The following is a 25,664-nucleotide window of genomic DNA, read 5'->3' on the forward strand; positions in this document are numbered from 1 at the left end:
CCTAGTACCCCCTCTTTATCTGTTTAATCCGTATTTTTAGTTTATTGTCTTTATTTACTCTTAGCTATAGACCAACTCAACTTAACCCCTACACTCGTTACCTTAGACTAGAATTAGACAGCTAGAAATTACGTCTGCCTCCTTGTGGTTCGACCCTGTTACCACTAGCCTAGGTTAGTCTTAATAGGAAATTATAAATCTTATTTTTGGTACTCACAACGACGGGTATCACCTGCAGTCCTCAGAAGTCGACTTAGTCGACTTCTTCCGAGCCACCGTCCAGGCCCTCACAACAGGGTAGGTCAAAGGGACGCCATCGGTAGTCCCCAGAGGCAGGGGGATGAAGTAAGCATACAACCAAGCCTGTAACCAAACACAACAAAACCAAATCAGCCAGTCTTTTCAAAAATTGCCAAAATCAAAATCAAAATCAAAATCAAACTCAAAACTACAAAAACGCTCGTACCTCCAAGATGAGGCTGGGACCAACCAAATCAGAAGCACTACCATCTCCCACCGCCTCCCGGCGCACCGCAGTGTGCAAGTACCGGTGAAACTCGCCAAAGCCGGGGTAACCCAGTCAAACTGACCCAGAATGTCGAGGTCGGCAAGGAGAGGAAGCACCTTGGTCGACAAGCGCTCACCCTTGTCACCAAAGTACGTGGCACCCAAGAAGTACCACAACCACAACCCACCTCCTGCGCGTCAGCTCTAGCCTCAACCTCTGGACTCGCCAACGGCACCGGAGCATAGCCCGTCACTCTCCCCTTGAAGTGATCCCTGACATATGAGCTCGCGATCAGGTACAGAGTGATGTTAGAAGGCTTGGGCAACACACTGTCGATCAGACGAGTAACCGCGGGAGAAGACACTCTCTCCGGCGTCTCCGAAAACTCAACAGGTGTCTCGCCACAGGGGAGGCCAGATATCATGGCAAAATCCTCTAAGGTCACACCGACCTCCCCAAACTCCATTATGAACGACGACGTCGTATCCCAGTACCGATCCAGCATAGCGCGGATAAGACACATGTTCAACCTAATCGAATCCCTGTGAATCTCCCACCAGGCAGCCACCAACGGCCCAAAAGTCGACCTCTCTATCCACGCCCTCGTACCAGCCCTGAGAACGTCGTAGAAACCCAGACAGGTGGAGAAGCCTGAGAAAGTCCTCATGGTGCCGATCTCCTGAAATCAAAAACAAACAACGTCAGAAAACCTATTTAGGTATGAAATGTCAGAAATGACGAAAGTTCAATCAAGTGACACGACTCACCAGGCCCTCATGCGCACGGTAGGAAATGTGTCTGTACGGCCGAAGCAATAACTGGCTACCGTCAAAACCCTCGGCCCAAGAAGGCGTCGCCGCGCAGTTCGGCCCCCCACGAGTCAGAACCCGTCTGGCCTCCCAACCCGGGACGTGAACGTCGTCCTCAACCGTCTACGCCCTCCGTCTCTTCTGACCACGAGACTCTACGTGACGGATAGGGGGCATCTCAACGACCCTAACGACATTCTGCAACTCCCGTCTGGTCGGCCGAGGAGCCCTCCTCCTAGTAACCCTTATCCCATAGGTACCAGCCTCAGACCCTGTCTGAGCTCTCTAAACATGAGCAGCCCCAACAGCAGGCTCCTCCCGAGCCCCAGCGGCTCCCTCAGCACCAGCAGCCCCAACAACGGGCCCCTCACGAACCTCATCGGCTCTCTCATCCCTAACGGTCTCCTTGGAGGGCCCCTCCTCCTCAAAAGCGTCCTCTACGGTCACGTCGGCACACCGGTGAAGTACTAAGCGCTCGGTCCCGAACAGGTCCTCCAAGGTTGCGGCAATGGACCCGACATGTCCCGAGCACTCTCCTGCAATCAAAGAACATCAGCCGAAATTTCGGCATTACGACGGCATAAAACGGACAAATCCAAAAAAAACCTGCAAAGCAGAACAAGGGCAATCCCACCCAAACCCAACAAAAAAAAACGTAAAAAAAACGACTCGCTCTTCTTTTCAAGCAAAAGACGAGTCAAAACAACGAAAACCAAAAAAGGGCACCTCAAGACCCACACAAGGTCCGCCAACCCAAAATACGTTCCCGATGCAATGGGGTATTTTCTACAACTCAAAAGGGCAATTTCTACGCCGATCTGAGCATAAACAGGTCAAAATTTCAAAATACGACCACAACGAGCCAACGTGACTTTACCACGTCTCAAAGCAACCTAAACTACCAATAAGGTCCATGACAAAGCAAACTGACTCAATTCAAGCCTAAACAGACGCTTATTGTGTCAGACATAAGACAGTCACAAAAGGCGAAAATTCCAATTTTGCCCACAATACCCAACAAAGGTCCAAAATGACAAACACGGCCTTCCCCGACTATAATGCAACCTAGCGGGGCACACAACTCAAGCAAATAAACTTAACATTGTGAAATGAGACGGTTTCTTCGCCTCACTCACGTTTTTCGAGCATGGAGAACGGAAACGAGGAACAAAATGCAAACTAAAAGCACCCCTATACTCCTAAATAGGTTTCTAACCTAATAAAATCATCAATTTCACTCAAAATTGGCTCAATCGAAAACGTCCAATTCGATTTTCAAGGGTATATGATTTTGCCCTAATTCAATCAACGAAAAGGCCAGCAAATTCAAATGGATTCAAGAGGAACTACGTACCTTGAGATGACATGCTGATAATGGCAAGAAAATGAGCAAAGAAGCAAGGTCGGCAATGATGGTTTTCGCCTGTTTGTCGCACGTTTGGAGAAGACGAAGTGCGAATGGTGAGCTTCCCATTCTCGTGTCTTTTACAGAAAAAAAAGGGAAGCTCCCTTCCCTCGCCAAGGTGCTTGTGCCTCAATAAGGCTTCCCCCTTGCTTTTTGAGCGGAATTTTGGGCTTTGGCCCAATTTCCCTACATAAACTATCAAACTTCAACAAAGGCGACCAAAACCGCCGTTTTATTTTCACTTCAAAAATAATAGTGGAAATTCGAAATTCACTATTTTTTCAAAATTCAAACAAACGGCGATTGAAACCGCCATTTCATTTCAAAAAAAATAGTGGAAATTCGAATTCACTATTTCTTCAAATTTCAAACGACGGCGATTAAAACCGCCATTTCATTTCAAACAACAATAGTGAAATTTCAAATTCACTATTTCTTCAAAATTCAAACAAACGGCGATTAAAACCGCCATTTCATTTCAAAAAAATAATAGTGGAAATTCAAATTCACTATTTCTTCAAATTTCAAATGATGGCGATTAAAACCGCCATTTCATTTCAAACAACAATAGTGAAAATTCAAATTCACTATTTCTTCAAAATTCAAACAAACGGCGATTAAAACCGCCATTTCATTTCAAAAAATAATAGTGGAAATTCAAATTCACTATTCCTTCAAATTTCAAACGACGGCGATTAAAACCGCCATTTCAATTCAAGGAACAATAGTGAAAATTCAAATTCACTATTTTTTCAAATGTCAACGGCGGCAACATAAACCGTCACTTCAAAAACAATAATAGTGAAATTCAAAATTCGCTATTTCCACGGCGGCGTCACAAGCCCCATCTGTCAAAAACAAGCAGGTAGCGAAATCCAAACCCGCTATCCCCTCAAACATTCAATAAAAACACCGAAATTCCCCAACAGGATGTCGAGGGCTTCCTCGCGAAGCCTGTTATTTCAAAACAAGCTCATCCAACGCGGCTATTTCCACGGTCGATCAATAGACCCTTCATTATGGTTGGCGAGCCTTACAACGCGCAGCGGCTGGCGAGCCCCTTCATATACGCACAATGGCTGGTGAGCCTTACAACGCACAGCGGATGGCGAGCCCCTTCATATACGCACAATGGCTGGCGAGCCTTACAACGCGCAGCGGCTGGCGATCCCCTTCATATACGCACAATGGCTGGCGAGCCTTACAACGCGCAGCGGCTGGCGAGCCCCTTCATATACGCACAATGGCTGGTGAGCCTTACAATGTGCAGCGGCTGGTGAGTTCCTTCATTCACGCACAACAGCTGGCGAGCCTTTGTCCGCAAATAATACAAATCGAGGACATATCCCGAAGATGCCTCGGGTACGACTCCTCCATACAGCTGGCGAGCCTTTATCCGCAAACAAGACACAACTCAAGGACATATCCCAAAGATGCCTTAGGTATGACTCCTTCTTATGGCTGGCGAGCCTTTGTACGTAGTCTAATGGACTTTAAACGACCCGCACAGACAGTCGACTGACTCTATACTGTTCCCGACGACAAGTCCTTGGCTCTTACCCTCGAGTCGCCTTGGTGTTGCCCTTCCCGGCGGCGGGTCCATGGCCCGAATCCTTTCTAGCCGCCTCGACGTCGCTTGGGTCTCCAGGTTGTAATCTTCGATTGACTTGGGGGCTCTACTTTCACTTTTGCCCTGTCCAAGCCTCAGTTAAAATGGGGGCTCTGTAGATACCCAGTATCTGCTGAGACTCCAACAAACACCCGATGATTATCGGACTACAACATGCTTAGGAATCGCAGCGTTTGATCGACAGTTTGTGTACAACTTTACGTCGGAAAACTTAAAACGATTTCGAAAATAAAACTTTTCAAAAGTACCTGGAGTGTTTAATGCATAACTACGGGTTCGCAATGACACTAATTAGAGTCAAAACCGACACCGGACCAAAAACCAACTCAAAATTCAAATCCCGACTCCAACAACGAGTCAAACCGAGTCAAACACAGAAAACAAAACCATTCAAATGATTCTATGTTAAGATTTCCCGGAATCTTACATAGTCAAGTACCAAACATGTTCATCCAAATCCTAGGATAGAACAAATCATGATTGCACTTGTGTGAAAGCGACAAGACACCTCGAAGACGTCCTACATGGCTCGCGTCTCTTTGAGCAGCCCAGGTGGCTACGTCGCTCAAAACTCACACAACCACTCATTTTCCTATAAATATCCCTCAAATGCAACCATTTGAGAGTTACGCGAGTGTCTGCCCCCTCACCTCTCCCTTAAAATCGAACCCGACACCGAATATTATCAAATAATGATGATTATTTGAGTCTAGTTCTTCGAATCAACAAATGCGGTCTAAACGACCCTTTCAAAACCAAATCGGGTTCAAATACCCATTTTCAACACGTTTTATAACGTTTTCTAAATAGTCAGAACATGGCATACAACCGTTGGCTAACCCGCGCCTCAAGCAGGCTCCCCATTTCTCATTTTCAAAACCAGAGGGAGACCCCTTACACCGCCGGCTGGCTCGCGCCTCTTATAGCCATCTGGTACAGGGCCTGTTTTCTTCCAGCATTAGTCCAGGACGATCCCGACTTTGGCTAACCCGGATATAGGACGGATCAGATGACTATTCAATTATTCAAAACCATATTTGCAAAATGCCCTACTAAGACAAATGGATCATGTTATGTACCCTAAACCTAATCTAGTAAATGGATGTTTAATTTCCGTCTTGCATTCAAATCAACCATTAATCCAACTCGATATCTTATACTTGATACTTGGATTAAATCAACCGACTTAGAAAGCTCTCACATGTTAGGTTTAAATCATTGGATGCGCATTCATGCATTTAAATCGTTTTATCAACTTTTGCATTCAACTAACCAAGATCGATCAGTAGAGGCCGCTACACGCGGGCGGGATTGGGTGTCTGATTAAAGGGCTTCCCAATAAGTACCTTCACCTCTTACTTAGAAACTTTGGATAGTGGACGACCTTATCCAGGGCGTACGAGAGTCATTCTAGAGATAGGATGCTAAAGAGGGACGATTTCCTTATCTTTAGTACCTATGTCAAACGCTGCTTTGTGCTTCGATTTGACCGAGGTATAAAGTGGATTTCGAACGGGTTCCAGGCATCCCACAAATGCTTGGTGGCAACTCGGAACATCTCTAATCATTTCGAGACCCTTGCCGAGACGAAACTGACCGATCTAAAACGATCCGGTCGAAAGCATCTTTACGCCGCCGAGCGTGGCTTTCAAAAGACCGCTGCATGTCCATCGATTGGCCTGGCATGCAGGTGGCCCGTGACCGTGGATTGGTAGGTGGCCCCAAATCCACACACTGAGACGTGGCCCATGCCCACATATTGGCGACTCTGTTGGGGAAAACTAGGACACTTACGTCTTTGTGATCCCTAGATGGTGAGACTCGAACAAGGTCTTGGTTGGAATGCATTAATTGATATTACGATCACGGTCGGGTTTCCTTGTCCGGGCCCACAACCTAACCCTTTTCAACAAATTGGCTCGTTTCGTTGGCGTGAGTGTTCTCATCCCCGCGTTTCGAATCCCGATTGAGTCAAGCATACCGTTGACGTTACACATTTCTGTTTCGTCAAAGAGCTTTCATCACTTTCGAGCACGAGGCTAGCGCACCCTCCTTACACATTTTGTTTGAATTGGTATCCCTCTCGCAAATTGCGGTTTGATTGCTTGGTGTATAACCCACCCTTTTAAGCCAAAACCCGTGTCAGCATAATGCATAATATAATGAACTGTGAGTGCTTATGTGCTATCTGATCATAAGTCCTTCCGTGTCATTTTCATACTTTCAAAAAAACCCTTTTCGCGCCGTTATAATGGTCATTTCAAACCTCGGTCTTTCGCCGACCGATGCACGCCTTTCTAGGCCGTCGTAACGACGATTTTCAAACCCGGTTTTGTATAACCATTTCAACACGCCTTTTTAGGCCGTCGTAATGACGATTTTCAAACCCGGTTTTGTATTACCATTTCAACACGCCTTTCTAGGCCGTCGTAATGACGATTTTCAAACCCGTTTTTGTATAACCATTTCAACACGCCTTTCTAGACAGTCGTAACGACGATTTTCAAACCCGGTTTTGTATAACCATTTCAAAACGCCTTTCTAGGCCGTCGTAATGACGATTTTTCAAACCCGGTTTTGTATAACCATTTCAAATCACCTTTTTACACCGTTATAATCGCCGCGTCTAGACACGGATTTTAACCCGTTTTGCGCCGACAATGGCTTTCTTTCAAAACCCGAGAAAAGCACACACCCTTTTCTAGAGACACTTTCGGACCCCGAGGACCATACACCGTCCCCGAGACCTTTTCAAACATTTCAAACTCGATTTTCAAAACATACAATTTTGAATTTCAAAACCGTCTTGGGAAGCAACACACTGTTTTCCGAGCCGACTCAAACTCAAACTGTCTTTTACAAATAAACTTAAGACAACCCTTTTCAACTGATCGACTTGCGGAGATTTCTATCTTCGGAAGCCCCCCATTAAAGCGACAAATGAATCTTTTTGAAAATTTCTATTTTCGAAAACTTCAGTCCACCGTTCTAATTCCGCTTCGTGTCTATCGAGTCAAAGCAAGCGTACTTATGGGTCTTTACTTATGAGTCGTCTCATCACGAGACCCGTCCAATGGCGTCACGCCGTCATGTTGGACTCATGTCAAAGGTTCGGTCAAACACCGTCACGTCATAAATTGAGTCAGCACCGAGGGACCACACACGGTCACCCCGTCTTGTTGAGTCGATCTTTGTCTCGTCCTCTGTGTTGTCTGCGTTCAGTCTTGGAACCGTGTCTGATTGAGTTGTAATGTGAGTCGTTTTTCTGCCTGAGAGCCATGGCCCCATCTTCAAATTCGTCTGTCAACCACAACGACAATGATAACAACAGAGATGTCACAACTGATCAGCTAGCCAGCCATCTTACCGCTCCTAAGGTCACTCTGGATCGCGTTGAGACCCGTATCGACGCCCTGGAGAACAAGGAAATTGGGGAACATAATACCCCACCTCTGACTGAAACTGAGAAGAGGCTGAAACTCTTGGAAGAACAGCTCCTAGCCCGGGGTAACAATATCCATCTTGAAAACAACCGAAGGTTCGATCCTGTTGGGGATCAGTTACCTGACAACTTCACCCTGACCGATGTGCCTAAGTTCAAGGGAGTGGAGGACCCACTCAACCACATCCGTGCTTTCAAAGACTACATGGCCATTATAGGGGTCAAACAGGAGCTCTTTACCCGGATCTTCCCATCCTCTCTGGAGCCGATTCCTCGCCAATGGTACTACTCCTTGGATCCGAAAAAACTTACTACTTGGGATGAGATCGTAGTTGAGTTTGCCAAACATTATGCCGACAATGTCGAGATCCAGCCAACACCCGTACTCTCGAAGTGCTAACCCAAAACGACAAGGAAGGGTTCACTGAGTTCCTAACCCGTTGGAGGAGGGTGAGCACTCAGTTGGTCAGTAAGCCGAGTGAATCAACTCTGGTCGAGAATTTTGTCAACAATCTCCGCCCGGTTTATGCCAACCTACTAAGGGATCAGAATATCAAAACTTTTCAAGATCTGCAGATTCTGGGGACACGTATTGAGGACGACCTCCGAAAGGGTGTCTTAGCAAAGACCACTGGCAGGGGTTATCAAGGTCCACCTCAACCGGATCTCGCCCTTACGGTCGGACAAACAAGATTGATGAGGTTAACCTCGTCGAACCATCTGCCAAGAAAACTGAACGCCCCCAGAGAGTGTTCACCAACATAGGGTCGACTTATGCAAGTGCCTTGAAAAGGCTCATGGACCAAGGGAAATTACAACCGATCGGGCCCACTCTGGACCCGGTCGACGCCAAGAAATCCCAATTTTGGAACCCCAACGCCTACTGTCAGTATCATCAAGGGAAAGGGCATGATACCGAAAATTGCTTCAAACTCAAGCACCTCATTCAAGACATGATTGAGAAGGGAGATTTGCCTATACCCCCACCAACTAAACCGAACAACAAAACGAATCCCCTGGGAATTCACGCCATCTCTGACGATGAGCCGACCCTAGACTGCTCTCATCTCATCTTGCCGATTGACGACGAGGTGAATGTTCTGGAAAAAGATCCTTCAGACGGAGTGTTCGTGTTCAGTGCTGCCACCATGCTCACTATGTTTCAACAAGTTGAGGAGGCCATAGCCAGCCTCTCTAAGAGAATCACCCGACTCGACGACGCCTACCGTCGACTCATCTTCAATCCCCCAACACCGCGTCCGAGGGAGAATTCCCCAAGCATTCAAAACTACCCACCCCAGGATGGATTGCTCCCGCGACCATTCTGGCACATACCTCACGAAAATAACTACCCTCAAAATAACTACCCCCATAAAAATCGCCCTCACAAAAATGTCCCCCACAAGAACTACCCACTGAGGAATACCCCTCCAAGGTATCCCCGAGACCCTGAAATTAACGGCATATGGCGGGATGATGTTGAGGATGTCTATATCCTCCCGGGGAAGGAAAAGCGGACGAAGGAAATCAGACATCTCACCCGGTCCGGACGTCCCTATCAGAATCCGAGCAACTCAACGGTCGTTCCAACAACGAATGACCAAATCATCTCAGAGGTGGACACTCAACCAAAGGCTCCCGAGAACTCAATCCTGAAATAGCTCCAGAAAGCAAAAGCCGAAATCTCAATTTGGCAACTGATCGCAACGTCTTTTGAGCATCGACAGGCCTTGCTGCAGGCCTTGGGAAAGTTAACCGTGCCCTCCACCTCTTCCCCAGAAGAAATAGTGGCACACATGACGAGAGACGCCCCTGATCTGAGCAACCCGGTCGTCTTCTCCGATGAGGATATTCCCCTGTTCGGAGCCAATCATAACCTGGCCCTGTACATCAGCGTACAATGCCTCCAAAAGAATATACCAATGGTCCTCGTGGATGACGGTTCCGTCGTGAATGTCATTCCTCTCAAACCTGCCCACAGGCTGGGTATCAAGGAATCTGATTTAGTCCCAACGAATCAAGGAGTACGCGCCTACGACGGCACTCGTCGCAAGGTCGCTGGGTTAGTCACTTTGACCGTCACAACCGGACCCTTAGAAAGACAAACCAGTTTTCAAGTGGTCGACATCGACGCGTCCTTCAACATGCTCCTGGGACGTCCCTGGATTCACGCCGTCAAGGCGGTCACATCAACGCTCCACCAAAAGATCAGGGTCCCCTTCAACGGGAAAACGATCACGATCCCCGCTTCCCCAATCAAAGCAGTTATAAGAAGAGGGGTAGCCTCCCAAGCCATTGAAGAGGACGACAATGAAATGTGGGGTTTCCAAGCCGTAAACGCCATAACTGATGAATCGGCAACCTTTGAGTGTGACCCGTTCACCAACCTCGCGATCAACCGTATCATGATGCGTCAAGGATATTTCCCGGGTTTGCCGCTCAATCCAATAAAGGACCCATTGCCTCCTTTGAAACAGGCTAAGGTCCCCAACATTCCCTTTGGGCTGGGATACGAACCTACCAATGAAGACATCCAGGAGATGAACCTCCTAATCCGAAAACGCAAGAAGCACGGAGTCATCCTCCGTCCATACCACCTGACTCTCAATGGATACTTTGTCCCCGAGGGAGAGTCTGAACTCTACCACGGCTTTCCGGAGCCGATCTATGACTCTGTGGCAAGGGCTAGATACCCGGGAGTGGAAGTCTTCCAGGACTGCTACTTTATTCCCGACAACATCGAAGCTGCATCAACCGAGTCCAAACCATCACCATTCCTTGACGGACAAGCTGTCACACTCCTCTTCGGGGAAGATAACATCAAACACCTCGACTATGAGGACATTATCAACATCGCCCTGAAAGACAACCAATTTGATCCAACCGCCTTGATCTCCGATACTGACCCGGAGAAAGCTACCCAGGGCTGGAGGAAAACCATCAAATGGACCGATCGCCAAGGCCGCATTCTTAAGATAACGAATGGAGAAGGCCCTATGTTCAAGAAGGGAGGTGAAGAAGGATCTGAGTCTGAGTCTGAGTCGGAGTCAGAGTCTGTCATAGCTCCTAACGCTCCGGATGTCCCAGTCAAGGTCCCCTTCCCTCAATTTTATCACAAAGTCGTGGCTGATTCAGAGGTTGAGTCTACTAGGGTCACCCCCACTCCCATGAAAGGTGACAACCTGGAGCCTGTTCCAGGGGCCACTTCCTCTATCGTGTCGCCTCTGACTGACCACGAGATGTCTGTCCTTTCTGAGCTATTCGCTCGTGTCAACTTAATGAACGTTAAGTTTGCTTATGACTCGTCTCAATTTAACTACAATGCAATTCTGAATGATTATGAGGAATTTGACTTGAGTGACTACCCACCTCACTTAGCCAACGAACTTGACAAGCGGGAAACCAGAACCCCTATCATTGAGGAAACTGAGCCTATTAACGTAGGAACCGACAATACACCTCAAGAACTTAGGATAGGGACAACCCTGGACCCCTCGGAAAGACAACATTTCATTGACCTCCTCCACGAATACAAGGACGTATTCGTATGGTCTTACAGAGATATGCCTGGGATTAACAGAGAAATCGCAGAGCATCGGATACCCATTAAACCCGGGGCTAAACCTGTGAAACAGAAGCTACGCCGGATGCGTCCTGAATGGGCCCTAAAAATCAAAGAAGAGGTGGACAAACAGTTCAAGGCTGGGTTCATCAAAGTGTCTGAATACTCGGATTTGGTGGCCAACATTGTGCCGGTACCAAAGAAAGACGAAAGAATTCGGGTTTGCGTCGACTTCAGAGATCTGAACAAGGTGAGTCCAAAAGACGACTTCCCTTTGCCACATGTTGACATTATGGTGGACAACACTGCCGAACATGCTCTCCTATCATTCATGGACGGGTATTCCGGGTACAACCAGATTAAAATGGCTGAGGAACACATGCACAAAACTGCGTTCACCACACAGTGGGGTACATATTGCTACACGGTCATGCCTTTCGGTTTCATCAACGCCGGAGCGACCTATCAAAGAACCGCTACCACTCTCCTACATGATATGATGCACAAGGAGGTAGAGGTATATGTCGATGACATGATCGTCCAATCAAAAGAACGGGACGGCCACATCAATGCCCTCTGGAAATTCTTCGCTCGTCTGCGGAAATATAATATGAGACTAAATCCTCAGAAGTGTGCATTCGGGGTCACCTCCGAAAAACTCTTGGGACATGTCGTTAGCAAAAGAGGCATTGAGATTGATCCAACCAAAATCAAAGCCCTTCAACAAATGCCTCGGCCTAAGAACGAGAAGGAGATGCGCGGATTTCTCGGTCAGGTCCAATACATCAGCCGGTTCATTGCCAAGCTTACTATGATCTGTGAACCGATATTCAAGAAGCTTCAAGCCTCCGATCACACCGATTGGGACGACGACTGTCAAAAGGCATTCGACAGGATAAATGAAATCCTATCCAAACCTCCTGTCCTCATGCCACCCCAACCAGGGATTCCTTTATCCCTATACCTGACTGTTACCAACACAGCCATGGGAGCAATGCTAGCACAAACAGTTGGCAACGAGGAACGAGCCATCTACTACATCAGCAAAAAGTTCATTGAGTACGAGACGAGGTATACCCAACTGGAAAAGATATGCCTTGCCCTAGTATGGTCAACAAAGAAGCTGCGGCATTACATGCTCAGCTACACGGTCCACATCTACTCCAAGATGGACCCGGTTAAATACATCTTCGAAAAACCCGTACTAAACGGAAGGTTGTCTAGATGGACACTCATGCTGTCCGAATTTCACCTCAAGTTTGTACCCCTCAAGGTTATCAAGGGAAGAGTAGTCGCTGATTTCCTGGACGAAAATCATGTCAACGAGGATCCAACGACCGACACATGGTCACTTCCTGACGAAGACATCCTTTGTGCCAACTCCGGGACCTATACTTTGATGGTGCATCTATTCTGAGAGGCTTCGGGGTAGAAATCCTTCTAATATCGCCAGAGGGAGAACACGTTCCAATCTCGGTCAAGCTAGACTTCGCCGTCACCAAGCATATCTCATCGGCCTACAAGCAGCCATCACACTTGGCATCAAGAGACTGAGGGTCCACGGCGATTTCTCACTCATCATCAATCAGGTATCCGGATCATGGAAAATCCGATCTGGCATCTTAGCTCCCTACCAAGCGAAGATCAGTCAAGAGGCCAAATTATTCGTCCAAGTCGACTACTTCCACTTTCCACGAGAGGAAAATCAATTTGCTGATGCCCTGGCAAAACTTGCAGTGCTCGTCAACATACCTGACGACATGACATCGATGCCCTTATGTGTCGAAAGACGGAGCGAGCCAGCTCACATTTGTGCTATTATCGACGACGAGGAAAACCATGATGAACCTTGGTACCAAACCATCCTCAATTACAAAACAAAAAACGAATTCCCTCCCAACTCTGATCAAAGAGGACAAAGAGCCATCCGTTTACTTGCATCACAATTCGTGATAAACCAAAATCAACTCTACAAACGAACACCCCAAGGAATTCTCCTCCTTTGCATTGACCATCACAAAGCAAAGAAAGTCATGGGAGAGGTTCACGACGGAGAATGTGGCCCTCACATGAGTGCAATGATGGTTACACGGAAAATCACGCAGCTAGGTTACTACTGGACCACCATAGAAGCCGATTGTCGTAACTACGTCAAACATTGCCACAATTGCCAAATATTCGCCAACATACAACACATACTGCCATCCCTTTTGTACACAATGACGTCGCCCTGGCCTTTCTCAACCTGGGGCATCGACATCATCGGGAAAGTCAACCCGATAGGCACCAAGGGGCATTGCTTCGTCCTCGTCGCCATCGACTACTTTACCAAATGGGTAGAAGCACAGTCATATGCAGTCTTGACCGCCAAACAAGTGGCCAAGTTCATTCAAAACAACATCATCTGCCGATATGGGGTACCCCATGAAATCATCAGCGATCAAGGCTCTCACTTCCGGGCGGAAACTCAAGCTTTGCTGGACAAGTACAAAATCAAACGACATCGATCATCCCCCTACCTTCCCCAAACTAACGGAGCGGTGGAGGCAGCAAACAAAACTCTTGTTACCATTATCAAGAAAATGGAAGACAACTACCGCGATTGGCCGAGCAAACTCTCATTCGCACTCTGGGATACCGAACCTCCATTCGAACACCGACAGGCGCCACACCCTTCTACCTAGCATACGGTATGGAGGCGGTTCAACCGGTAGATTTAGACGTCCCTTCTCTACGCATCCTACTAGAGAGTCAAGTCCCTGAGGCGGAATGGACCCGTCGAAGGTACGAACAACTCACTCTTCTAGACGGACGGCGACTCAAAGCCTTGCACAACGTCCAGCTATACCAACGACGTATACAACGGGCATTCAACAAGAAGGTTCAACACAAAAACATCCGGGAGGGCGACTTGGTCCTCAAGACAGTCCGAGCACCATTACCCATCGATCCGAGGGGAAATTCAAACCCAACTGGGCCGGGCTATACCTGGTCAAGAAAATACTTTCGGGGGGCGCAGTGAGACTGAGTGACCTAGACAGGGAGGACTTTACAAACCCGACCAACCTAGACCAACTCAAGAAATACTACCCTTGAACCCTATCAACCAACAACCTAGCCTAGTTTTACAACTAGCATCGACCTCAACCCTTTTCAAGTCAAGTTCCTCGATATGTTCTGATTTGAAATTGCATATTTTATCGAGTCTAAGCTGCGGCACCTTGCCCGTTTCGAATGTCCTTTGATCCGTCAAAGGCAACGTCCATTTGCACTAAAACAAAAACAAACCCCCTGAACTACGAGCATGGTTTGATTTCACCTCTTCAGGTGGATACGTAGGCAGTCCCTCTTATGCCTGAGGGATACAACCACAAAACCCAATTCAAATTCACAAAATACTTCGAACTACGGTCATGGTTTGATTTCACCTCTTCAGGTGGATACGTAGGCAGTCCTTTCTCACACAAGAAGGATACAACCATCCCCACAATCAAATACAATCATTCCCATACAAAAATCCCTATCAAAAAAAGAGAAAAGGGAGAACCATTTCCTTTCCCACAAAAATACAAAAAATGAGTCTTTCTCCCTTTCCACCAAATACCACTTTCCCAAGTGCAAACGTTTAGGACGATTTAAATCGAATTGCCTTCACAAAACGGATGGAAGAAACAAGCGTTCACCATTTTCGACACGAGCAATCTTCTTATTTAATTAATAATGGGAGGGATTACAATTCCAATAACAAACAAAGCTCGACGAGTCTACAACTTGTCAATGCTAAGGTGTCCACTAACACACCTCACATAGTAAAACTACCGCAAAACGCACAATAACTAGCTAGTACAACATAATAAAAACTCACAACAATACTACAACATAATAATAAAGAGGGTAATGGAGGTCTTCACTCTTCCATTCTACCCTTGCCTTTTCCTTCGGGGTACATCTTCCCCTTGTTCTTCTTGTTGGCCCGCCTAGCATGGACTTCTTCCTCGGAACGGATCCTAAACGGATCTAAGACGGCGACGGCCTCCGGTCTAGCACAAGACCCCATATTCGACCCGAAAAGAGCCAATGCACGGCCCACCATATTCTTGGGGCCGGAACTCCTCCTCTTCGGTGGTCTCATTACATCGGGGGTAGCTCCCTCAACATACTCCTCAAAGAAGGCACGGTTGGCCTTTCCAACCTCTCGATACTTCAAATCAACAACCTCGTCCTTACGAAACTTGGATCTCTCTTCCAAGGACGGCGCACGTGACAACTTGACATAAGCGGGAGTCACCCATGTCGTGGCAACGGGGTTTGGCACCTCCCAAAGCGGCCGAGTGGCCCACCATATTTCGAAGAACTCCACAAGCTCGGAGTTCCGGAACACATTCTCTTGGACGAGAGTATCTTGAGCGGGCACCTTTTGTTGACGCCCCATTTGCCTCATGAGCCTTTCGGGATAAATGAAGGAAACAACCTTCAAACCCACCACCATCAAAGAACGAGGACTAGCACCTGAAGCGGGCAACCCCGTGAAGGACCTCAAGTGCCACCACGGCACCACCCAACGGATATGAGGACCACCCTCCTCCGCCAACCTTGCGGCCCAATAGGCCTCGGTGGAAGCAAAACTATCCGGGTACAACTTCTTCCTCACAGTGAAGTGACGGAAGGAGTAAGAAGAAGGATTAACCGGAGGCTCTACATACCTTAGCCTCTCCAATAGCCACACTTGGAGGATCCTTGGCGATCCGAAAGAGGGAGCTTCTCCACAAGAGCTTTCCTTGTCCAAAGCTTGGATAATCTCTCCAAGCACCAACCATGATGGATCTCTACCATGCTCCATTTGCTCAATCACATGGATAAGGGTCATGGTACCATGGCATCTTGGCCCCTCCTTCTTCAAGACATCAACGAAGAGGTACACATGGACAAGGCAAAATGCAAGAGCCCTTCTCCTAGCCACCTCCGAGACATTAGCATCTAATCGGTTTGAAAAGATGTTGATAAGAGCCAACATATACACACCATGTGGAGCAAGAAGAAAGTTGACTTGGCTTGTTGACAAGCCCAACATGGAACGGAATTTCTCCTTGTAGCACAACCGGTTCGGAGGAGGCAACGGAACACAACCCGGCCACCCACCAATGGCTCCAACTTCTTCGGCAAGAGGACAAAGCTCGCCTTTCGGGAAAACGAAAACATGATGTTTCGAATCCCAAAACCGAGAACATGCTTCAAGAAATGAAGGTTGCACCTTGACTTGGCGAAGCACCAACAATTGACCAACTCCCATGCAAACGAGTTGATGCTTTTCGGGAGGCGACAAATCCCGGCACCATTGTCACAATGCATTCTCAAAAGCATCCATGAAATATTTTTGTGGAAGAAGAAGAGGTTTTCTAGAGATGTTTTTGCATTTTGGATGATGAAACAATGAAGCGCAAACGTCCCTATTTATACAAAATGATCTGCGCATTTTTCAGAAAAAGGGGAGAGCCAGCTTCCATTGCCAGACTGTTCGCGCCTCTTTGAGGCTCCTCCAGGATTCCCGCTGTTGACTTGTCTCTTTCAACATGTGTTTTCTCCTGACACCTCAAACCTCTCGCCGAGAACCTCGCGCCTCTTCGGGATGATTCAGGAAATTTTGTGTTTCCTCACACTCACATTCCTTGTTTTCGCGTTTTACGAAATCCGACACGGTTTCCATGACGCAGCTTTAAACATACGGATTTTTCTTTCTTTTTTTACAGGGGGGAAGGGCTAGTCGCCCCGATCCGCGATGGATCGTTTCCGGCAAAAAAAATCAAAATCGAAAATTGATAACCCGACATCAATTTTCCTCAAAATTCAAGCACTCACAAATTCGAGTCTTGACATCAAAAGCCAAATATACTCGCAAAAATCCTTTTCTAAAATTCTTTCCTGACGGTTTGAGTTTTATATTTTCCGAGTCAAATTTCAATAATTTCAACGCAATTTAATTCACGACATGAGTTAATTGCTAAAATTCTCAAATCAATTCCTTTTGAATTCCAAACGCGACGATTTGTCACGGAATTTTCAAAATTTCAAATTTTAACGTCAAGTTATCTAGGTTAATTTTGATTTTCAAACAAATGCTTTACGTGTTTTCAACCAAATGCTTCTACGTGTTTAGGTTTTTGCGTATGTGCTATCTGTTGCCTGTTTTCTACAGCTAACGATGCAGGAACTGGTGCAAAGCAAAAGGAGAATCAACAGCCGACAGCGCTCCTCCGAAACACAACACAAAAAAGCCGAAAATCACAAAATAAACCACAATCCAAAACACATATATACAAACCGCCTTACGCAAAATACATCAACAAACGTCTATCATACAGACAATGGCCTAAAACAAACGTCTATCATACAGACACTAGCCTAAAAAAAACATCTATCATACAGACACTCGCCTAAAACAAACGTCTATCATACAGACACTGGCCTAAAACAAACGTCTATCATACAGACACTGGCAATGCACCATTCCGATACTGAACCCCACTCATCAGCCACCCTGTCTATGAGCCACAACGAAAAGGACAAACCGGCCATATCAGCCGCCTATCCTCCTCTACGGAAGCATCCTACATCACCGCCTCGAATACGGCAGCCTCCTCGGCCGCTACAGCCCCTCCGGGATCAACTTCCTCCTCCAAAGCCTCAACGACGGACCCCATAGGTCCCAGACAATACCCTGCTATAAAAAAAAACAAAAAACAAAAAACGTCAGCCGAAATTTCGGCATTACGACGGCTTGAAATGGATAAATCCAAAAATAAAATAAAAACACAACCTGCAATACAAAAACAAGGGGGCAATCCCGCCCCAAACCATTCACAAAAAAACACAAAAACGACTCGCCCCTCTTTTCAAGCAAAAGACGAGTCAAAACCACAAAAGCGGCATTTCAAGACCCATACAAGGTCCGCCAACAACCCAAAGTACATTCCCGACACAATGGGGATTTTTCTACGGTTCAAAAAGGTAATTCATACGCTAGTTTGAGCCTAAACCGGTCAAAAAATCAAAAACGACCGCAAAAAGGCAAACGTGATTTTATCACTCCTCAAGGTGACCTAAAATACCAATAAGGTCCATTTCAAGGCAAACTGACTCAATTCAAGCCCAAACAGGCGCTTATTTTGTCAGACGTAAGACCGTCGCAAAAGGCAAAAATCCAATTTTGCCCACAAACATCCAACGAAGGACCTTAGATGGCAAACACCGGTTTTCCCAACTACAATGCAACCTAGTGGGACCCACTACCCAAGCAAATAAACTTGGCATTGTGAAATGAGACGGTTTCTCGCCTCATTCACGTTTTTCGAGCACAGGGAGCGGGAACGGGGACCAAAATGCAAACTAAAAGCACCCTTATGCTCCTAAACAGGTTTCTAACCTAATGCAAACACCAATTTCACTCGAAATTGGCTCAATCAAAAACGCCCAATTCAATTTTTAGGGCAAATTTTCGCCCTAATTCAATCAAGCTAAAAATCGACAAATTTGAATGGATTCAAGAGGAAATACTTACCTTGAGATGACATTTGTTGACAATGGCACAAGTGAAAGCAAGCTAGAAGGTCCTTTAATGGCGATTTTGGGAGATTTTGAGGTTGAAGATGAATAATCATCCGCAGCTCAACCTCGCGTCTTTTTAACAGAAAATAGGGAAGCCGGCTTCCATCGCCAGATGGCTCGCGCCTAAACCAGGCCTCTCCCTTGCCTTTTCAGCGAAATTTGGGCTTTGGCCCAATTTCCACACAACAAATTCGGATTTTCGTTGACGATATTGAATGTCGTCATTTCCTCAAAAACAAACAAAACCAAATAGTGAAAATTCAAAATTCGCTATTTTCAAAAAATTTCATGCAAACGGCGATCAAAACCGCCAACTTCAAAAAAATAGCGAAAATTCAAAATCGCTATTTCCTCAAAATCCGAACGACGGCAATTAAAACCGTCAATTCCAAAAAATATGCGAAAATTCGAAAACCGCTATTTCTCCAAATTTCAAGTAACGGCGGCACATAAACCGTCACTTCGATCAATAGTGAAGATTCCAAATTCACTATTTCCATCACATGTCAACGGCGGCACATAAACCGTCACTTCGATCAATAGTGAAGATTCCAAATTCACTATTTCTGTCAAATGTCAACGGCGGCACATAAACCGTCATTTCAAGCGCAATAGCAAACTCAAATTTGCTATTTTCTTCAAAATTAAGACAAACGGCGATCAAAACCGCCACTGCAAAATCAAGCAAACGAATAGTGAAGATTCCAAATTCACTATTCCTTCAAATACCAGCAGGGGGCTTCCTCGCGGAACCCACTCATTCCAAAATTGGTGATAGTGAGAATCGGTACTCACTATTTCCCCGGCGACATCACGAGTTCGCTACTTTCAAAACAAGCCCATTCGACGCGGCTATTTCCATGGTCCATTAACCGACCAGTATCATTTGGTGGCGAGCCTCTGTCCGCACCTATTCAAGCACACATCCCGAAGATGCCTCGGGTACATTTCCTTACCATCGGCTGGCGAGCCTTGGTCCGCACCCATTCAAGGATACATCCCGAAGATGCCTCGGGTACATTTCCTTACCAACGGCTGGCGAGCCTTTGTCCGCACCCATTCAAGGATACATCCCGAAGATGCCTCGGGTACATTTCCTTACCAATGGCTGGCGAGCCTTTGTCCGCACCCTTTTAAGGACAGATCCCGAAGATGCATCGGGTACATTTCCTTACAATGGCTGGCGAGCCTTTGTCCGCAACCTTTCAAGGACAGATCCCGAAGATGCCTCGGGTACATTTCCTTATAATGGCTGGCGAGCCTTTGTCTGCAACCTATTCAAGGACACATCCCGAAGATGCCTCGGGTACATTTCCTTACCATCGGCTGACGAGCCTTTGTCCGCACCCATTCAAGGATACATCCCGAAGATGCCTCGGGTACATTTCCTTACCATCGGCTGGCGAGCCTTTGTCCGCACCTATTCAAGGACACATCCCGAAGATGCCTCGGGTACATTTCTTTACAATGGCTGGCGAGCCTTGATCCGCAAGCATTCAAGGATACATTCCGAAGATGCCTCGGGTATATTTCCTTACAATGGCTGGCAAGCCTTTGTCCGCAAGCATTCAAGGATACATTCCGAAGATGCCTCGGGTACATTTCGTTACAATGGCTGGCGAGCCTTTGTCCGCAACCTATTCAAGGACACATCCCGAAGATGCCTCGGGTACATTTACTTACCATCGGCTGGCGAGCCTTTGTCCGCACCCATTCAAGGATACATCCCGAAGATGCCTCGGGTACATTTCCTTACCATCGGCTGGCGAGCCTTTGTCAGCACCTATTCAAGGACACATCCCGAAGATGCCTCGGGTACATTTCCTTACAATGGCTGGCGAGCCTTTGTCCGCAAGCAGGCAAGGATAAATTCTGAAGATGCCTCGGGTACATTTCCTTACCAACGGCTGGCGAGCCTTTGTCCGCACCCATTCAAGGATACATCCCGAAGATGCCTCGGGTAAATTTCCTTACCAATGGCTGGAGAGCCTTTGTCCGCACCCTTTTAAGGACAGATCCCGAAGATGCATCGGGTACATTTCCTTACAATGGCTGGCGAGCCTTTGTCCGCAACCTTTCAAGGACAGATCCGGAAGATGCCTCGGGTACATTTCCTTACAATGGCTGGCGAGCCTTTGTCCGCAACCTATTCAAGGACACATCCCGAAGATGCCTCGGGTACATTTCCTTACCATCGGCTGACGAGCCTTTGTCCGCACCCATTCAAGGATACATCCCGAAGATGCCTCGGGTACATTTCCTTACCATCGGCTGGCGAGCCTTTGTCCGCACCTATTCAAGGACACATCCCGAAGATGCCTCGGGTACATTTCTTTACAATGGATGGCGAACCTTGATCCGCATGCATTCAAGGATACATTCCGAAGATGCCTCGGGTATATTTCCTTACAATGGCTGGCGAGCCTTTGTCCGCAAGCATTCAAGGATACATTCCGAAGATGCCTCGGGTACATTTCGTTACAATGGCTGGCGAGCCTTTGTCCGCAACCTATTCAAGGACACACCCCGAAGATGCCTCGTGTACATTTACTTACCATCGGCTGGCGAGCCTTTGTCCGCACCCATTCAAGGATACATCCCGAAGATGCCTCGGGTACATTTCCTTACCATCGGCTGGCGAGCCTTTGTCAGCACCTATTCAAGGACACATCCCGAAGATGCCTCGGGTACATTTCCTTACAATGGCTGGCGAGCCTTTGTCCGCAAGCAGGCAAGGATAAATTCCGAAGATGCCTCGGGTACATTTCCTTACCAATGGCTGGCGAGCCTTTGTCCGCACCCTTTCAAGGACAGATCCCGAAGATGCATCGGGTACATTTCCTTACAATGGCTGGCGAACCTTTGTCCGCAACCTTTCAAGGACAGATCCCGAAGATGCCTCGGGTACATTTCCTTACAATGGCTGGCGAGCCTTTGTCCGCAACCTATTCAAGGACACATCCCGAAGATGCCTCGGGTACATTTTCTTACCATCGGCTGGCTAGCCTTTGTCCGCACCCATTCAAGGATACATCCCGAAGATGCCTCGGTTACATTTCCTTACCATCGGCTGGCGAGCCTTTGTCCGCACCTATTCAAGGACACATCCCGAAGATGCCTCGGGTACATTTCCTTACAATGGCTGGCGAGCCTTTGTCCGCAAGCATTCAAGGATACATTTCGAAGATGCCTCGGGTACATTTCCTTACAATGGCTGGCGAGCCTTTGTCCGCGACCTTTCAAGGATACATCCCGAAGATGCCTCGGGTATATTTCCTTACAAATGGCTGGCGAGCCTTTATCCGCAAACAACCAAGGACGTATCCGAAGATGCCTCAGGTATGACTCCTTCTTATGGCTGGCGAGCCTTTGTACGTAGTCTAACGGACTTTAAACGACCCGCACGGACAGTCGACAGACTCTAAACTGTTCCTGACGACAAGCCCTTGACTCGTTCCCTCGAGGCACCTTGGCGTCGCCCTTCCCGACGGCAGGTCCTTGGCCCGAAACCTTTCGAGCCACCTCGACGTCGCTTGGGTCTCCACGTTGTAATCTTCGATTTATCTGGGGGCTCTACTTTGACTTTCGCCCTGTCCAAGCCTCAGTCAAAGTAGGGGCTCTTTAGATACCCGGTATCTACTGAGACTCCAACAAACACCCGATGATTATCGGACTACAACATGTTTTGGAATCACGGCGTTTGATCGACAGTTTGTGTACAACTTTATGTCGGAAAACTTAAAACAATTTCGAAAATAAAACAATTCAAAACATTTCAAAAATACCTGGAGTGTTTAATGCACGGCGACGGGGTCACAATGTCACTAACTAGAGTCAAAACCGACACCGGACCAAAAACCGACTCGAAAATTCAAATCCCGACTCCAACAACGAGTCAAACCGAGTCAACCACAAGAACAAAATATCTCAAAGCCTTCTATGCTAAGTTTTCCCGGATTCATGTTGGTCAAGTACCAAACATGGGACTACAAAACCTAGGATAGAACAAATCATGATTGCGTTTGTTGTGAAAGCGACAACACAGCTCGAAGATCCGCGACGTGGCTCGCGCCTCTTTGAGCAGCCCAGGTGGCCACGTCGCTCAAAACTCACACAACCACTCATTCTCCTATAAATACCCCTCAAATGCTACCCATTTGAGAGTTACGTGAGTGTCCGCCCCCTCTTTTCTCCCTTAAAATTCTCGACTTGACTTCTAAAGTCACAATCCGACGCGTATTTACGACCTACCAATCGTAAACACGAGCCTTACACATTGTTTGGTACCGTCATCGTGCATTAAATCACTTGACCTACCACTTCGACCACTACACCATCACTAAACTTTTAAAACACTCTTTTACTTACCAAAACGGTTTTAAACCGAGTTTTTCCGATCAAACGAGTTGTTACACTTACGTCGGTCACTTGCCATAACCAAACATGTAAGTATGAGGGTGTAAAAATCCTCTTTTATTATGTTTTCATTTGTTTCATGACTCTAACATGCTAAAACATGCATAACATGAACCAAAACATGGAATAAACGAGCCAAAATCGATTTTTGGTCCGAGGCGAAGCCCTTAGGTCGCCAACTGGCTCGCGCCTAAATGGGGTATTCAGACCAGAAATCAACCGTGTTTGTTCTCGTCATTTTCCTTAATCCATTTTTCATATATGTAATCGGTTTTTACCATTTCAAGTATTTTTGAAACCTTTTTGTTTCATTTCACATGTTTTAACCATAAAGCATTTTTCACCCTTGGTTCTTCATACCATGACGGTTAAATCCGTGTTTCGGTGATAATATTTGGTTAATGACATTTAGAAGGTATTTTAAAGCCTTTTATTTCATTTCCTCACATTTTCAAACAAACATATTAGTCACCAACACAAAATCATCCTTGGTTCTTCATACTATGCCGGAATTTAACCCGGGCACGATGACGAGTATCGACTAATTAAATTCAAAATGGACTTAAAACAATTAGTCCATAATCACTTTTCAAAACTATTCATGTCAAGTTTGTCAAATCGAACCCGACACCGAATATTATCAAATAATGATGATTATTCGAGTCTAGTTCTTCGAATCAACAAATGCGGTCTAAACGACCCTTTCAAAACCAAATCGGGTTCAAATACCCATTTTCAACATGTTTTATAACGTTTTCTAAATAGTCAGAACACGGCATACAACCGTTGGCTAACCCGCGCCTCACGCAGGCTCCCCATTTCTCATTTTCAAAACTAGAGGGAGGCCCCTTACACCGCCTGCTGGCTCGCGCCTCTTATAGCCGTCTGGTACAGGGCCTGTTTCCTTCCAGCATTAGTCCAGAACGATCCCGACTCCGGCTAACCCGGATATAGGACGGATCAGATGACTATTCAATTATTCAAAACCATATTTGCAAAATGCCCTACTAAGACAAATGGATCATGTTATGCACCCTAAACCTAATACGGTAAATGGATGTTTAATTTCCGTCTTACATGCAAATCAACCATTAATCCAACTCGACATCTTATACTTGATACTTGGATTAATTCAACCGACTTATAAAGCTCTCACATATTAGGTTTAAATCATTGGATGCGCATTCATGCATTTAAACCGTTTTATCAACTTTTGCATTCAACCAACCAAGATCGATCAGTAGAGGCCGCTACACGCGGACGGGATTGGGTGTCTGATTAAAGGGCTTCCTAATACGTACCTTCACCTCTTAGTCAAAAACTTTGGATAGTGGACGACCTTATCCAGGGCGTACGAGAGTCATTCTAGAGATAGGATGCTAAAGAGGGACGATTTCCTTATCTTTAGTACCTATGTCAAACGCTGCTTTGTGCTTCGATTTGACCGACGTATAAAGTGGATTTCGAACGGGTTCCAGGCATCCCACAAATGCTTGGTGGCGACTCCGAACATCTCTAATCGTTTCGAGACCCTTACCGAGACGAAACCGACTGATCTAAAACGATCCGGTCGAAAGCATCATTACGCCGCCGAGCGTGGCTTTCAAAAGACCGCTGCATGTCCACCGATTGGCCTGGCGTGCAGGTGGCCCGTGACCGCGGATTGGTAGGTGGCCCCAAATCCACAGAACGAGACGTGGCCCATGCCCACAGCAGGATTCGAGTTGAGGAAAATATCAAACCCTTATCAGGTATAGTTATTTCTCAGGGCCACTCGAGGAGTTGTAACTGAAATGCATGGTCATGCTCGAATGATTATTCGTTTATCAGTTAAGTTATTCTCTAGTCAGGGAAACCACTCTTGATACAGATCACTTGTAAAATACGACCTTTGTGAATATAGATTTTGCAAATTGTTTTACATTGAGTGGGAGAAATTTTAGGATATGAGAACCGGTTATCGCACATACACTTGTGAAGACAAGTGATCGGAGCCATTTGGTGTTCACAATTAAGCATATGTGGTCGTTGGTAAATGGTCGATACAAAACACAATTTATACTTCACAAACAACTCTACAATTAGTAAAGAGGCAAGTAAAGGTCGGATCCCAAGGGACGGGTATTGAAATGAAGATTCTATTGTAACTAGTGGTGTCTAGGGGTGTCACAAATTGGGTTGATGTAGAAGGTCACTAAACTAAAATAGCAATGAAAATAAACTAACAAGGTAGATGAAATAAGGGTGTAAACAATTGATTAAAAACACTAGGGTGTCATGGGTTCATAGG

The sequence above is a fragment of the Silene latifolia genome, chromosome 9 (assembly GCF_048544455.1).
Source record: "Silene latifolia isolate original U9 population chromosome 9, ASM4854445v1, whole genome shotgun sequence".
Taxonomy (NCBI): domain Eukaryota; kingdom Viridiplantae; phylum Streptophyta; class Magnoliopsida; order Caryophyllales; family Caryophyllaceae; genus Silene; species Silene latifolia.